This window comes from Galeopterus variegatus, unplaced genomic scaffold, assembly GCF_000696425.1.
Source record: "Galeopterus variegatus unplaced genomic scaffold, G_variegatus-3.0.2 Scaffold607, whole genome shotgun sequence".
NCBI lineage: Eukaryota > Metazoa > Chordata > Mammalia > Dermoptera > Cynocephalidae > Galeopterus > Galeopterus variegatus.
Genome location: NW_007726718.1, coordinates 30,747 through 45,868, shown reverse-complemented (window position 1 = coordinate 45,868; position 15,122 = coordinate 30,747).

The following is a 15,122-nucleotide window of genomic DNA, read 5'->3' as shown; positions in this document are numbered from 1 at the left end:
ATCTCTATCTTTTCTTTTTTAAAAAATTGTATTTAGGGCCGGCCCAGTGGTGCACTGGAGAGTGCGCCGCTTAGGAGCGTGGCGGCGCTCCCGCCGAGGGTTCGGATCCCATGTGGAGACTGGTTCCCGCTCACTGGCTGAGCGCGGTGCGGGGGCCGGCCCGGTGGTGCACTGGAGAGTGCGCCACTTAAGAGCGTGGCGGCGCTCCCGCCGAGAGTTCGGATCCCATGTGGAGACTGGTTCCTGCTCAGTGGCTGAGCGCGGTGTGGGTGCAACACCGAGGGTTGCGATCCCGATACCGGTCAGTAAAAAAAGACAATAAGGAAAAAGAAAAAAAAATTGTATTTAGACATTTGCTAAACAAAACAAAAGCATTGCTGGGTACAAATTAAACCAAGGAACGAGGGTTGCGATCCCGTTACCGGTCAGTAAAAAAAGACAAAAAGGAAAAAGAAAAAAAAATTGTATTTAGACATTTGCTAAACAAAACAAAAGCATTGCTGGGTACAAATTAAACCAAGGCACTCATGTCTACTAAATCATTTCTGTCTTTCTGATCTACTTTTAAATATTACTTTTTACTTCTAACTACCTTTTGTTTCATAAAGTAAAGATTTTAATGGATTGTTGACCAGCAATAGACTTCATTTTCCTACACTCAAGTTTCGCGTACAAGAAAATAAGTTTCCTTGGCTTAAAAATAAAACAAAAAAAAAGTAAAGATTTTAATGGATTGTTGACCAGCAATAGACTTCATTTTCCTACACTCAAGTTTCATGTACAAGAAACTAAGTTTCCTTGGCTTAAAAATAAAACAAAATAAAACAAATAAACAAAGGACATTCTGTTCTAGTTCTGAATTACCTGATACATTATAAATATTTAAAAATTCCTAACTTTTTTTGCAGTTGGCCGGTACAGGGATTGAACCCTGGACCTTGGTGTTATCAGCACCACCCTCTAACTAACTGGGCTAACTGGCCAGCCTAAAAATTCCTAATTTGAGAAAGTGCTTTTTCTTGGATGCTTACTCGTCCTTAACCTTTTATTTGTTTTATGTTGCAGTATTACTTTACATCAAAACATTGACCCAATTACTCAATATTTATTTATTTTTTTGGCAGCTGGCAGGTATGGGGATCCGCACCTGTGACCTTGGTGTTACCAGCACCACGCTTTCTCAAGTGAGCTCACTGGCCAGCCCTCAATATTTATTGAGAGTCAGCAATGTTAGATGACATTCTTCAAAAAGAGAAAAGTTCAATTAAGAATTTGGATGAAACTAGAACCACTATTCGACCAAGTAAAAAGATGCTAAGTATATTTTATGATAAAAAATGGATCAGGGAATGCTATTCAGCCATAAAAGGGAATGAAATTTTGATATATGCCACAGCACGAATGGACCTGGAAAACATTATGTTTAATGAAATAAGCCAGAAACAGAAGGATAAATATTGTATGACCCCTTATATGAGGTACCTAGAATAGACAAATTCATAGAGACAGAAAGCAGAATAGAGGTTACCATGGCTGAGAAAAGGCATAAAGGAGAGTTATTGTTTAATGGTGTGATATTATAAAATATATTCGGTCTTCTTCCCATTTCCTGGCCTACAGCTCCTAAAATCCTTGGCATCTCCAGAGTGATGTGTCTTTTGTATGCTAATGAGTTGACTGATGGCTGGCAGCCCCTAGATAGCTTCAGGATGGGGGCTGGTCACAGGAAAGACCTAGGCAGGATCAGGGGGTTGGGACTTTCTGCTCCACACCCCAGCTCCTGGGGAGAGGAAAGGAGGGTGAAGGTAGAGTTGATCACCAACGGCCAGTGATATAATCACTCATGCCTACGTAATGAAGCCTCCATAAAAACAGAAAAGGACAGGGTTTGGAGAGCTTCCAGATAGCTGAACATGTAGAGGTTCCTGGAGCGTGGCAGGGCTGGAGAAGGCTGTTCATCTGTGTCCTTTGTAACATCCTTTATAATAAATAGGTAAACATAAGTTAAGTTTTTCCTTGGTTTCTGTGAGCCACTCTAGCAAATTAATCAAACCAGAGGAAGGGGTACTGGAAACCCCAATTTAGAGCCAAAGAGAAATTCCAGAGGCCCAGACTTATGACTGGAATCTGAAATGGGGGCAGCCTTGTGGGACTGAGCTCTTGGCCTGTGGGATCTGACACTATTTCCAGGTAGAACTGAATTGAATTATAAGACACCCAGCTGGTGTCTGCTGCAGAATTGCTTGTGCTGTGTGGGGGCCCACATCTGGTGTCAGAAGTGTTGGCTGTGTGAAGGTAGGAAAAACACTTTATATTTTCCTATATCACAACAAATGGGTACAGAGTTTATAGGGGGGATGATGAAAAAATTTTGGGTATAGATAGCAGTGATGGATATACAATGTAGTGAATGTATTTGATGCCTCTGAATTGTACACTTAAAAATGGTTATAATAAATATTATGTGTATTTACCACAATAAAAAAATCAGTTAGGGCTGGCTGGTTAGCTCAATTGGTTACAGCATGCTACACCTAGGTCAAGGGTTCAGATCTCCATACCAGCCAGCCACCAATAAATAAATAAATAAATAAATAAAATTGAAAAAAGGGCAAAGAAGAAAAAAATGGACCAAGATTTGCATTCCAATGACAAGGATTGAAAACACATGTAACACTATCCCATAACACCCAAAATTCCACTGATAGGACAAAAATTATACTTTTTTATAAAAGAATAAATAAATAATAATGCTAGGCATAAGCTTAACAAGAAAGGTTCAAAACTTATATGAGGAAAATGGAAAATGACAAAGCTCTTCTAAAAGACCATAAAAATCCCTGTACCGGCCAGCCACAAAAAAATAAAATAAAACAAAAGACCAAAAGTAGACTTGAAACAATGGAAGACCATACCAAACTCCATATTTTAGAATAGGCAGACCTAACATCATAAAAGATGTCAATTGACTCTAAGTTAGCATATGTATTTAATGCAATCCCAATAAAAATATCATCAGATTTTAGTTTCCTGGAGTTGATACTTTGGAAAGAACAAGCAGGCAAGAATAGCCAAGAGACACCTAAAAAAGATAGACAATGATGGGAACTAGCGCTGTCTGGTATTAAAACATATTATATTACCCAAGGTAAAAAGTAAACGGCCATACTGATATAAATAATTGAATAAATAAATAAGCGGGGGAGAAGAAGCAGATACTCCACCGTCAAGGAAGTAGAGCATAACTCCCCACACCTTAAGTGTGGGCTGCGCATAGTGACCTCCTCCCTAAGAGTGCAGTATGGAAACTTTACAGTGAAGTAATCCGACAAACACTACTTCAACCAGGTGATCACGGTCAGCATCAACAGTAATAAATCATATTGATATGTGCCCTTGATCTGATGTGATGAGAATGGCACTTTATCTCTGTGGTCTTCCTCCTCAAAACCCATAGCCCCAGCCTAATTATGAGGAAAAACATCAAATTCCAAGAGGGGCATTCTACAATATACAGGACCGGTACTCCCCTAAACTGTCAAGGTCATCAAAAACAAAGTCTGAGAAACTGTCACAGCCAAGAACACTCTAAGGAGACAAGATGACTTAATGTCATGTGGCATCCTGGATGGGAACCTGGAATGGAAAAAGTACATTAGGTAAAACCAAGGAAATCTGAATAAAGTGTGCACTTTAGTTAATAATAACATATCAGTATTGGTTCATTAACTGTAACAAATGTACCATACTAATGTAGGATGTTAATAGCAGAGGAAATTGGGTGTGGGGTATATGGGCACTCTATATTGTCTTCTCAGTTTTTTTTTTTTTTTTGGTGAATCTGTTATAAAAAGTAGTCTATTAAAAACAAAATACTGCATAGAATATTTTTATAGATGTTACCTTGTGGCCTGTGCTATAGTTAACCGGGGAGTAGACCTGGAAGTGGAATTGCTGGGCCGTATAATTCAACTTTGCTAGATATTGTCAAATTGATCTTTAATTACTTGTACCAATTTTCATCTCCACCATCAGTGTATGAAAAATGTAATTCCACCCTTCTTCCCCAATAACACATGCATTCTCACTGATTTTTATTATTTTTAGGCTTTCAATGTTTTGCAAATCTGCTGGGTGAAAATATTATATGGATAGTTGTTTTTTTTTTTTGTTTTTGTTTTTTTTTTTGTCTTTTGTCTTTTTCTGTGTCCGGCAACGGATCGCAACCCTCAGTGTTGCCCCCGTACCGGACCAGGACCGGCAACGGGATCGCAACCCCCGGGGTCGCCCCCGCACCTCACTCAGCCAGTGAGCACGGAACCGGTCCGTATGTGGGATCCGAACCCTCGGGCGGCGCGCTTCCCAAGCGGCGCACTTATCCAGTGTGCCACTGGGCCGGCCCTGGATAGTTGTTTTAACTTGCATTTCTATGATTGCTGGTGAAGTCGATTATATTTTCCTGTTTATTCACCATTAGTGCCTTCCTCTTCTGTGTATCCATGTTCTTTTTCTCTGACCATGTTCCTATTTACTGGGTTGTCTATTGTCATTTTCATTTTGATTTGTAGCAGTTCTTTATATATTTTAGAATATTTGTATATTATATATGTGCCAAATCTTTTCATATCCTTAATTTTTTTTTTTTCCTTTTTGTCTTTTTTCGTGGCCGGCAACGGATTGCAACCCTCAGTGTCGCGCCCGTACTGGACCGGGACCTGCAACGGGATCGCAACCCTCGGCGTTGCCCCCTCACCTCGCTCAGCCAGTGAGCGGCCGGTCTGTATGTGGGATCTGAACCCTCGGCGGGAGCGCCACCGCTTGACCGGTAAGGGGATCGCATCGGCACGGTGTTGTCTGCACCATGCTCAGCTCAGCTAGTGAGCACACCTGCCATCCCTATATAGGATCCGAACCCGGGGCCTCAGGCGCTACCAGCGCTGCACTCTCCCGGGTGAGCCACGGTGCCAGCCCTTCGTATCCTTGATTTTAAACCTTGTTTATGGTGTCTTTTTTGACACCAACCTTTTAAATATTGATGTAGTCACATTTATCAATTGTTTTTCTTTTATGGTATGTACACTCTACTGTTCCTTTGAGAAATCCATCCTACTGAAATAATAAAGCATTCTATTTCCTTCTGAAATAAACAATATAAAAATTTAATAATATATTATAAAGCCTCAATAATTCAAAGTGGGGTATTGGCACATGAGCAGAATATCCAGAAATGGACCCACCTACATATGGAAATTTGCCATATGATAAAGGTAGCATATCATACAGTGGAGGAAAAATGGACTTTTTATTAAATGGTATTGGGGTAATTTGTTAGCTATATAGTAAAAGATTAAATGAGATCTGATAAATTCCAAATAGAACAGAGGTTTAAAAGTAAAAAATTAAGCCATACATGTCTAGAAGAAATCATGAGTGAATTCTTCTAAAAACCTTTCTAACAAGGACTCAAAAACCAGAATCAAGAAGGGAAAAATATTGCTAAATTTGACCACCTAAAATTGAAAAAGAAAGGCACATGCCAAACAAATACCACAAACAAAGGAAAACAGCAAATGGCAAATTGGGGAAAAATATTGGCAACTTGTATCACAGATAAAGGTTTAGTTTCCTTTAAATATTTGTTTAAAATAAAGAACAAAAAGGCCAGCTACCCCATAAAAAAATGGGAAAGATAATGAACACACATTTCAAGAGAATGAAATGCAAATGGTCCTTAAGCAAATGAAAAGATGCTCAACCTTGGTAATTAAAGAGATGCAAACTAAAGTTAAACTAAGATACCATTGCTCACCTGTCAGATTGGCAAAATCCATAAGTTTAATAACACACTGGCTAGAGCCTCCAGTACAATGTTAAATAAAAGCACTCAAAATAGACTTCCTGGTGTCATTCCAAAAGCACTCAGTATTTCACTATTAAATATGATGATAGCTGTAAGATTTTTGTAGATGTCCTTTATTAGACTGCAGAAGTTCCCTTCTACTCTTGGTTTGTTGAGTCCATATTTTTTATCATAAATAATTGTGTAATTTCATTAAATGCTCTTTTTGAATCTACTGAGTGATAATTTTTCCTTTATTCTGCTAATGAGATGAAATACATTGATTGATTTTCAAATATTAAACTGATCTTGCATTCCTGAAATTAATCCCACTTGGTTATGGTGTACTGTCCTTTTTTAGATATTGCAGGATTTAATTTGCAATATTTTTTACAGGATTTTGGAGTCTATGTTTATGGGAGATATTTGCCTTTAATTTTCCTCTTATAATGTCCTTGTTTGGTTTTGGTATTCAAGTTATAATGGCCTCATAAAATAAGTTTGGGAGTATTTCTGCTGTTTCTATTCTTTAGAAAAGTTTAAATCAGAATGACATTATTTCTTCCTTAAATGTTTGGAAGAATTCACCATTAAAGCCATCTGGGCCTGAAGTTTTCTTTATGGGAGGCTTTTGTGGATTCGATTTCTCTAATAGATATTAGATTTTATTCAGATTTCTATTTTTTCTTGAGTAAATTTTGGTAAATTGTGTTTTGAAAAATTTATCCAATTCATGCAAATTTTCATATCCTGCTGTATCTAAAAGTAACCAAATAGGTGAGGAAGAAATGTTCTTTTTTTTCTAAAAGAATTCAAACTTATAAATTATTTGTTCAAAAACAAATAATTTGCTTAGAACATTATTATTTTGTAACCCCCAAATGAAATAAGAGACTTAGGCAGTGATCATTAATCGCTGCTCAAAACATTAAATGATAAATTAATGAGAAATTTTATAATGGCTGACTTAGGCCAACACCACCTGAACCCATTAATCAATCTTTTTTCTTTCTTTTTTTTTTTTGGCAGCTGGCTGGTACGGGGATCTGAACCCTTGACCTTGGTGTTATAACACCACACTCTAACCAACTGAGCTAACCAGCCAGTACTAACTGATTTTTTTTATTGTGGTAAATACACATAATATTTATCATTATAACCGCTCTAACCAACTGAGATAACTGGCCAGCCCCTTCACTAATCAATCTTAACATCCCCAGAAGAGAAATAAATGGACATTACATGTTACTTCTTGTGATACAACATGAAGTACACACCATGATCTATGAAATGTTCTGGCCAAAAAAAACCAACAAAAAAACCCTGAATTTAATTATGTGTATAGACTTCACTACCGGTTTATAGGTTATACATGGAACAAAAGACATGTTAAATAACACCACAAGGACTCAATTAACAGCATCCAAAATTTAGGAAGTTCTATGGGAAAATGGCCTGGTTTCTTCAACAAATAAATCGTAAGGAGCAGGGAAAGAAAGTGGATCTAGTAAATTAAAAGAGAATTAACAAACTTAACAGCAACCAAATACAATATGTGGACCCTGTTTAGATAATTTGAAAAAACCAATGGCAACCAAAAGAAAAAATTTGAGATAACTGGGGAAATTTGAATACTGAAAGGATATTTGATACTATTAAGGAATCATTGTTAATTTTTTTGGTGTGATGATGGTAATATTTTTAAAGAGTTCTTATCTTTTAGAGATGCATACAGAAATATTTACTAACGAAATGATATATCTAGAATATATTTCAAAGTAATTGAGGGGTTGGTTAGAGGTAGTGGGGGAGTGTGGCTGAAATAAGATTAGCCATGTGCTCATAATTGTCAAAGCTGAGTGATGAGTACATAGAGATTCATTATATTATTCTCTCTACTTTTATATATATTTGGAAATTGTCATATGTTGGGAAAGTAGAATAATTTAATCAGGTCCCCTCGCCTTAGGTCAGGTTGGGGGTGGTGCGGTGCATTCTTTGTAAGCAAGTTGTGTATGGGTGGAGTTGGTGCGCATGGGCGGCGCTGCCACAAACACAACCGTGCTCTCCAACCTATGGCTTCCAAGGACTGTTTGCCAGTTACCTAGTTCATAGACCTGCATGTGAGGGATCTGGTGACCCAGCCTGGTGTGTGAGGAGTTTGTGACCCAGTCTGTGAATGGGGTTGAGGGGTCTGTGAGCTCCAGACCCAGCCCTAGCTCGACAATTGGCCCAGTCAGTGGGATTACGGGCAGGTAAAAGATCTTGACAACATAATAAAAGGTTTTTTAAAACTGTAACAAGTGCTGTAAAACAAAGGTGCCATTTACAGATAAGAAATTTTGTAGAATTCGGGACACTTGAAAGTAAATGGGATCAGATTGGAAGAGAAGCCTGAGCATAGGAAACCACAGATCAAGTCATTAGAAGGATTCTTGCCAAAGGAGCCTTGGAGAAAAGGCGGTGGAGATGTTTAGCTTCCCAAAGTTGTATATTTCAAAACTTATTGACATGAATAGAGACAGTTAGATTCCTTTCTCTCCACCCTGCTCTTTTTTCCCTTGTCTGAACAGAACTGTTGGTGGGAAAAGTCCAAGAATGTTTTCTAAAAAAACTGGCACTATCCCAGGGACAGGGAAAAGAAAGCACAGAAGAGCTCCATCCCTCTAGCTCTCCAGTAGGTCTGCCACCAAACTGCACTTAATCTCTCACCCCCCTCCCCCACCTAAGAGGAAGTCCTCCTGCTGCTAAAACCTGTCCCTTCTCACAGAGCTTCTTTTTCAAAGACAAATACCACACGATCTCACTTATATGTGGAATCTAAAAAAGGTGAACTCATAGAAGCAGAGAGTAGAATGGTGGTGTGTGTGTGAGGGGGTATGTTGGTCAAAGGATACAAAACTTCAGTTAATAGCAGGAATAAGTTCAAGAGATCAACATGGTGACTATAGCTAATAACAGTGTATTGTATATTTGAAAATTGCTGAGAGTAGATTTTAAATGTCCTCATCATTAAAAAAAGATAAGTATGTGAGGTAATGCATATGTTAATTAGCTCAATTTAGCCCTTCCACAAGGTATACATCTTTCAAAACATGTTGGACACCATAAATATATACATTTTTTGTCAATTAAAAAACAATTAAGGGCTGGCCTGTGGCTCACTTGGGAGAGTGTGGGGCTGACAACACCAAGTCAGGGGTTAAGATCCCCTTACCAGTCATCTATTTAAAAAATAAATAAATAAGAAAAAAAATTTAAAAGAAAAGAAAAAACCAGCTGCCTGTCGGGAAAGCAGACCAGCATGGCTGCAAAGGAAACCCACTCTGGCTAACCAAAGCAATCCTTCTATTTATAAATATAAACAAAAAACCAAGAATTGCCAGGTCTTTGAGAAAAACCAATACCATAAAACAGAAGTCTCAGTGTTATAACACCAAAGTCAAGGGTTCAGATCCCCTTACCAGCCAGCTACCAAAAAAAAAAAAAGAGAGAGAGAGGGAGAAGTTTCAATATGAATGAATAGAACTGATCCCCTTAGAGGAAACAGGTATTTCAGGGAACAGAAAAGAAAAATACAAACAGACTGCAATAAAAAAGAAATGCCAGATATACAGAGAGGGTTTAGAAAATAAATGAATAAATATATTTACTAGCCTAATATTTTAATGAACAGGCTAAAAGATAAAACTAGCCTAAGAGACCAAATTGGTGGGCCTGAAATAAAATTAAGGAACTATCCTAGAATATAGAACAACAACAACAACAAAAAAAAAACAGATGGAAAATATTAAAAAGTTATAAAAGAAAAATCTAGGTGCTCCAACACCTACTGATCAGTTTTCTAGAAGCAGAGGACAGATACTATGTTGGGGAAGAAATCGTCAAAATTATTATTAAAATACAATTTGCTAAACATATTGATGGAGATAGAGAAAGCCTTTGGGCTGTTAAATACATGAAAATTTAAAAATAAACAAATGATGGAAGTTATGTCAGAGACACCAAAGCCAACAAAAATAGATCTCCCAGGACTGACGGGTTAGATCAGTTGGTTAGAGTGCAGCCTTATAACACTAAGGTCGCAGGTTTGAATCCCCAAACTGGCCAAAAAAAAAAGAAAAAAGAGCTCCCAATGGACAAAGTTGGAACAACTCAAGCAACAAAATAGAATAGCATTGGATTATAACCCAAAGTATAAAATAGGTAACCATGATAGTATTGGATTATAACCCAAGTTATAAAATAAGTATCCGTGAGTCCAAAGTGAGATAAATGACTGAATAAATTGGTGGGGGAGGAAAACACTTATCTCTCAAACAGAAATCCAAATAATTTATGCAGATACACTAAAGAAGAGGGAGCATAATTCCACATTCCTTAAGTGTGAACTGTGCATAGTGACTTCCTTCCAAAGAGTACAGTAATGGAAAGCAAGGGAAAAGAGTAACTTTACAGTAGAGAAATCTGACAACTACCTCAGCCAGGTGATCAAGGTCAGCACCGGCAGTGATGTCATGTTGACTGTGTACACTTGATGTGGTGTGATAAAAATGGCACTTTACCTCTGAGGTCTTCCTCTTCAAAGCCCGTAACACCAGTCTAATCATGAAAAAACATCAAAAAATTCCAATAGGGGAGCATTCTACAAAAAGTCATCAGAAACAAGGTAAGTCAGCAGCTGTCACAGCCAAGAGACTAAGGAGACATGACGATTAAATACCATGTGGTATTCTGGAAAAAATTATGGGACAGAAAAGGACATTAGGTAAAAACTAAATTTGAATCAAGTATAGGCTTTAGTTAATAATAATGTATCAGTATTGGTTCATTAATTATAACAAATGTACTATGATAGTATAGGATGATACTAGGGGAAACAATGTGGATCTGGGGGAAAGTATGTTGGAATCTATGTACTATCTGCTAAATTTTTCTGTAAATTTAAAACCATTCTAAAAAATAAACTCTCTTTTTAAAAAGTACAATTTGCTTGGGCAAAGACATGAATCTTCAGAATGAAAAAACCTAAAGAATGCTAAGTATAATGAAAAAAAAAACCACTCAAAAATTACATGTTTTTTCATTTCCACAATTCTGAATCCTTCTCTGTCATTTTTACTGAATGCTTATTTTGGAGCTCTCAATCTCACAATCTGGGGAGTGAGTTTTGACCCTCTCACTGGCCTTGATTTTTAAATGTTTTTAAATGTTAACTATGTGTATCTTCTCTGTAATGACAAGAACATACAATGAAAGGACACCAACACATTTTGAAAGTTCTCTAATTCAGCTTTTAAAAACTCACATTTAGAGAGAAATTTTACAAAATTTCAAAACCCTAGTTAAAGAAAAAAATCCACCAAGCTTTCAAAGAAAACAACAAAAGAAAAGGTTACTCAGAAAAGTTCAAAATCGGACTGAAATCACGCAACATCAGATACTAAGATATTAAAATACAATGGAGCAATGTCTTCAAAATTCTAAGGAAAAAATATTGTCAATCTTGAATTGTATAAGAACAAAAGATATTCTACGACAACAAGAACTCAGAAAGTTTACCTCCCACACTCTATAAGAACTACTCAAGAAAATTATTTAACCAAAAATACAAGTAATCCAAGAGGGAAGACGATATGAGATATAAGAAACAGTAGAGGCTCAGTCTGAAAGATTGGGGTTGGGGGCAGAAGAGTTAGAAGAAAATTAAGAGGCTTTATTATGTCTTGATGCCTGGGGAATTCTCCACTGAATAGTGAAGTTTTATAAACATTTCCTATGGAGCTAATCTCATTACTTGATTCTACACAGAATGTTTATATAAAATCACATTGTGAGTTCTGTTCATTTTTTCTTTTGAAGTGTGATTACTGATATATTCGGATTTACTCTTGCCATCTTATTTTATGCTTCCTATTTACCCTGCTTTCTCTATGCTTCTTTGTTCTCCTTTCCTCATTCATTTAGATTGGATTGCTTGTTTGTATATTTGAAATGTATTTATTCACAACTAACAGTAATGCATTTAGGGATTGCCTTTAAAATGTAACATAGGTTTGGGTCCCCATACCGGTCAGCTGCCAGAAATAGATAAATGAATAAATAAGATGTAACATACATGCATACTCAAAGTGTGAAGTTAATCAGTATGTTCTAGAGCAAGGACTTTATACCACAACTACAAATATTTCAGTTCTACATTTGTTTTATTGTCTTCCCTCGCCCCTCCACCCAAGTAGACATTATTGTTTTACACATGCAGTGTTTGCTTAAATTTAACCACTTGTATTAGTCAGGGTTGTCCAGAGAGACAGAACTGATATGTATATAAATATATGAGAGGGGATTTATTAGGGGAATTGGCGCAAGCGATTATGAAGTTTGAGATTGAGAAGTCCCAATATAGGCCATCTGCAAACTGGATGCCACCAACATGGCTCAGCCCAAGTCTGAAGGCCTCAGAACCAGGGAAGCTGATGGCATCCTTGGTATAAGTCCTGGAACCCAAAAGCTGAAGAGTCTTGAGCTCTGATGTCCACAAATAGGAGAGCAGAGCGTATCCCAGCTCCAGCAGATGGAGGAAATTTGCCATTTTTGTTCTCTCTGGGCCCCCAGGGGATTGGATGGGTCCTACGCGGTCCACTCAGGCCCACATGCTAATCTCTTCTGGAAACACCCTCATGGACACTCTACAAAGATAGCTTTATTGTTTCTTGATATTCCTTAATCTAATCAAGTTGACGCCTAGAATTAACCATCACAACATTGTAGTGGAGACTGTTGGTGCCCCAATCAGATCCCTTTTATCGGGCCAGCACACCCACTGGCCAGTGCTAGTATTAGCGGAGTTACACCATTTTCCTGAGAACTGCTCTCATTAGGACAATGCCTCCCTCGCTGGGAGGTTACCTACTCCAATCTGAGGGTACAATGCAGCCAGTGCCTTACAAGGGGATACAAAAAAGCTAATCCCCTTGCTACAAGGGAGGATAACTCAGCGGTGCCTGTATCAGTTTTCCACTGTGGTTGTAACAAATTACCACAAATTTAGTACCTTAAAACAACGCAAATTTATTATCTTAAGGGTCTGGAGGTAAGAATTCTGGCATGGGTCTCACTGGACTAAAATCAAAGTATCTGCAGAGCTGGGTTCCTTACTGGAGGTAATAGGAGAGAATCTGTTTTCTTGCCTTTTCTAGCTCTAAGAGGCAACTAGTATTCCTATGCCCATGGTCCCCTTCCCCCATCTTCAAGGCCATCAACATAACATCTGTCTGTCCATCCTTCTGTAGTCACAGATCTTTCTCTGGCTTTCTCGTGTGCTTCCCTCTATCTCATTTAGGAACTTTGTGATTACATTGGGACCACCCAAATAATACAGAATAATCTATTTGAGCTCAGCTGATTGGCAACTTTGATGCCATGTGCAACCTTAAATCTCCTTTGTCATGTAACCTAACATATTCACAGGCTCAAGGGACTGGGACACAGACATCTGTCAGGGCCATTATTCTGGAGACCACAGTGCCTTTCATGCTCCAAAGCTATTCGCAGGATCAGCCTAAGGCTAGATTCCAGCTGAACCCACATAAATGGACCTATAGGAAGTTGTGTCCTTATTCAACAGTAAACAATACTTGTCATAATAATGTATAAAACTTTATAGGAATTTAATAAATTGTTACTACAAGGATGTGAAGAGGAAGATGTTATGAAGCTACATCTTTATCTACTATAACAGCAAGTCCAAGGTAAGTTGTTTACCCTAATAGAAAGTTTAAGAAATATAGTTGTAGTAAATACCAAGAGAAACAAATATAGGTGAAACTTCTCACGAAAAAGCCACTAAGTTGGAGAGAGGTAGAACAGAGAAACACTCCTTTTCTTTATTTTTTCGGTTTTGTTTTTTGTTTTGGAGGCTGGCCAGATGAACCCCCGACCTTGGTGTTACCAACACTGTGCTCTAATCAACTGAGCTAATTGGCCAGCCTTGATGTCCTACTATTGAGCCCGTTTAGAAGCCTTATAATGAATGCTACTTAACTATGTGCATTACTTTGATAAAAACAACTTAAAAAATAAATTCAGTGAATGAAGCAGAAAAGTTAAAAAGAAAAAGCCCCCTAAAATAACAATAACCTAATAATTTTAAGTTGCTATTCCTGGTTCTAAAAAAATAACCTTTTCTAAAACATGTACTCACTGTAAAGGCTTCAGACAATATAAAAATGTTGAAAGTACAAAGTGAAAATCCTGTATACCAGCCTCTCAGAGATAACCACTATAAACATTTGCGTGCATACTTACGTGCCCCTGAGTCTTTTTTCCAAAAAATGGAAGCAAACTGTTCGTAACCTGATTTTATCACTAACATGTGGATATCTTTCTAGATCAATTTATACAGCTCTACATTGCTCTTAATAACTGTATAGAATTCCATCATTTGAATATACATTAAAATAACAATTTAACAAAAATCAAGAGGGAAGAGATGCTATATGGTCTTCATCTTTCATTACAGGGAATTAGCAGATATTACCTAAAGCTAATAAATAAAGACACAAATTAAAGTATATTTAAAGTAATAATGGCAACCACTACAAAAACTAAAACTATATTAGCAGTCAAAACAAACGGAAAGTGGACATGCACAAAATTCCTCACCTTTCAGAGTAGACATTCGATATATACTATCCAAACTTTGATAGTAAAAATCAGTATATTAAAACATACGTAAAAAGAGCTTTTAAAAAGCTCTCCCCCATAAAAGGGGACAAGGATGGGCACTTATGTTATACCTTTCCCTTATCATAAACTCACCTATTATAAAAAGATATTCACAATATATGACTGAAAATATACACATATACGTGTTCATGCAGCCAGAAAAGACTCCAAAGGCTACACACCAAGATATGAAAAATAATAATCTCTAAGTACATCATATTATAAACATTTTATATATTTTATGCTGATTTATTTTTCTATAATGAACATATTTCATTTGTTTTATATTTGAAATAAGAATATATTAAAAATCTATATTTGTTAAGGTGGATATGTAGGGCTATAAGAATAAAAATCAGTCAAAATGTCTCTATATAGACATTTCAAAGCCTAGGCCACAAAATAAATTCCACATACTCAAGTTTTAGTAAATCCCGCAAACAGCCTTTACACCCACCAACATAAAAATCCCCATTTTAGACAAGGGCAGGCTATACAGTATAGGCTTTTCATTGTGACCAAGTCCTATGAAGAAATTTCTGATGGAGCCTCTGAT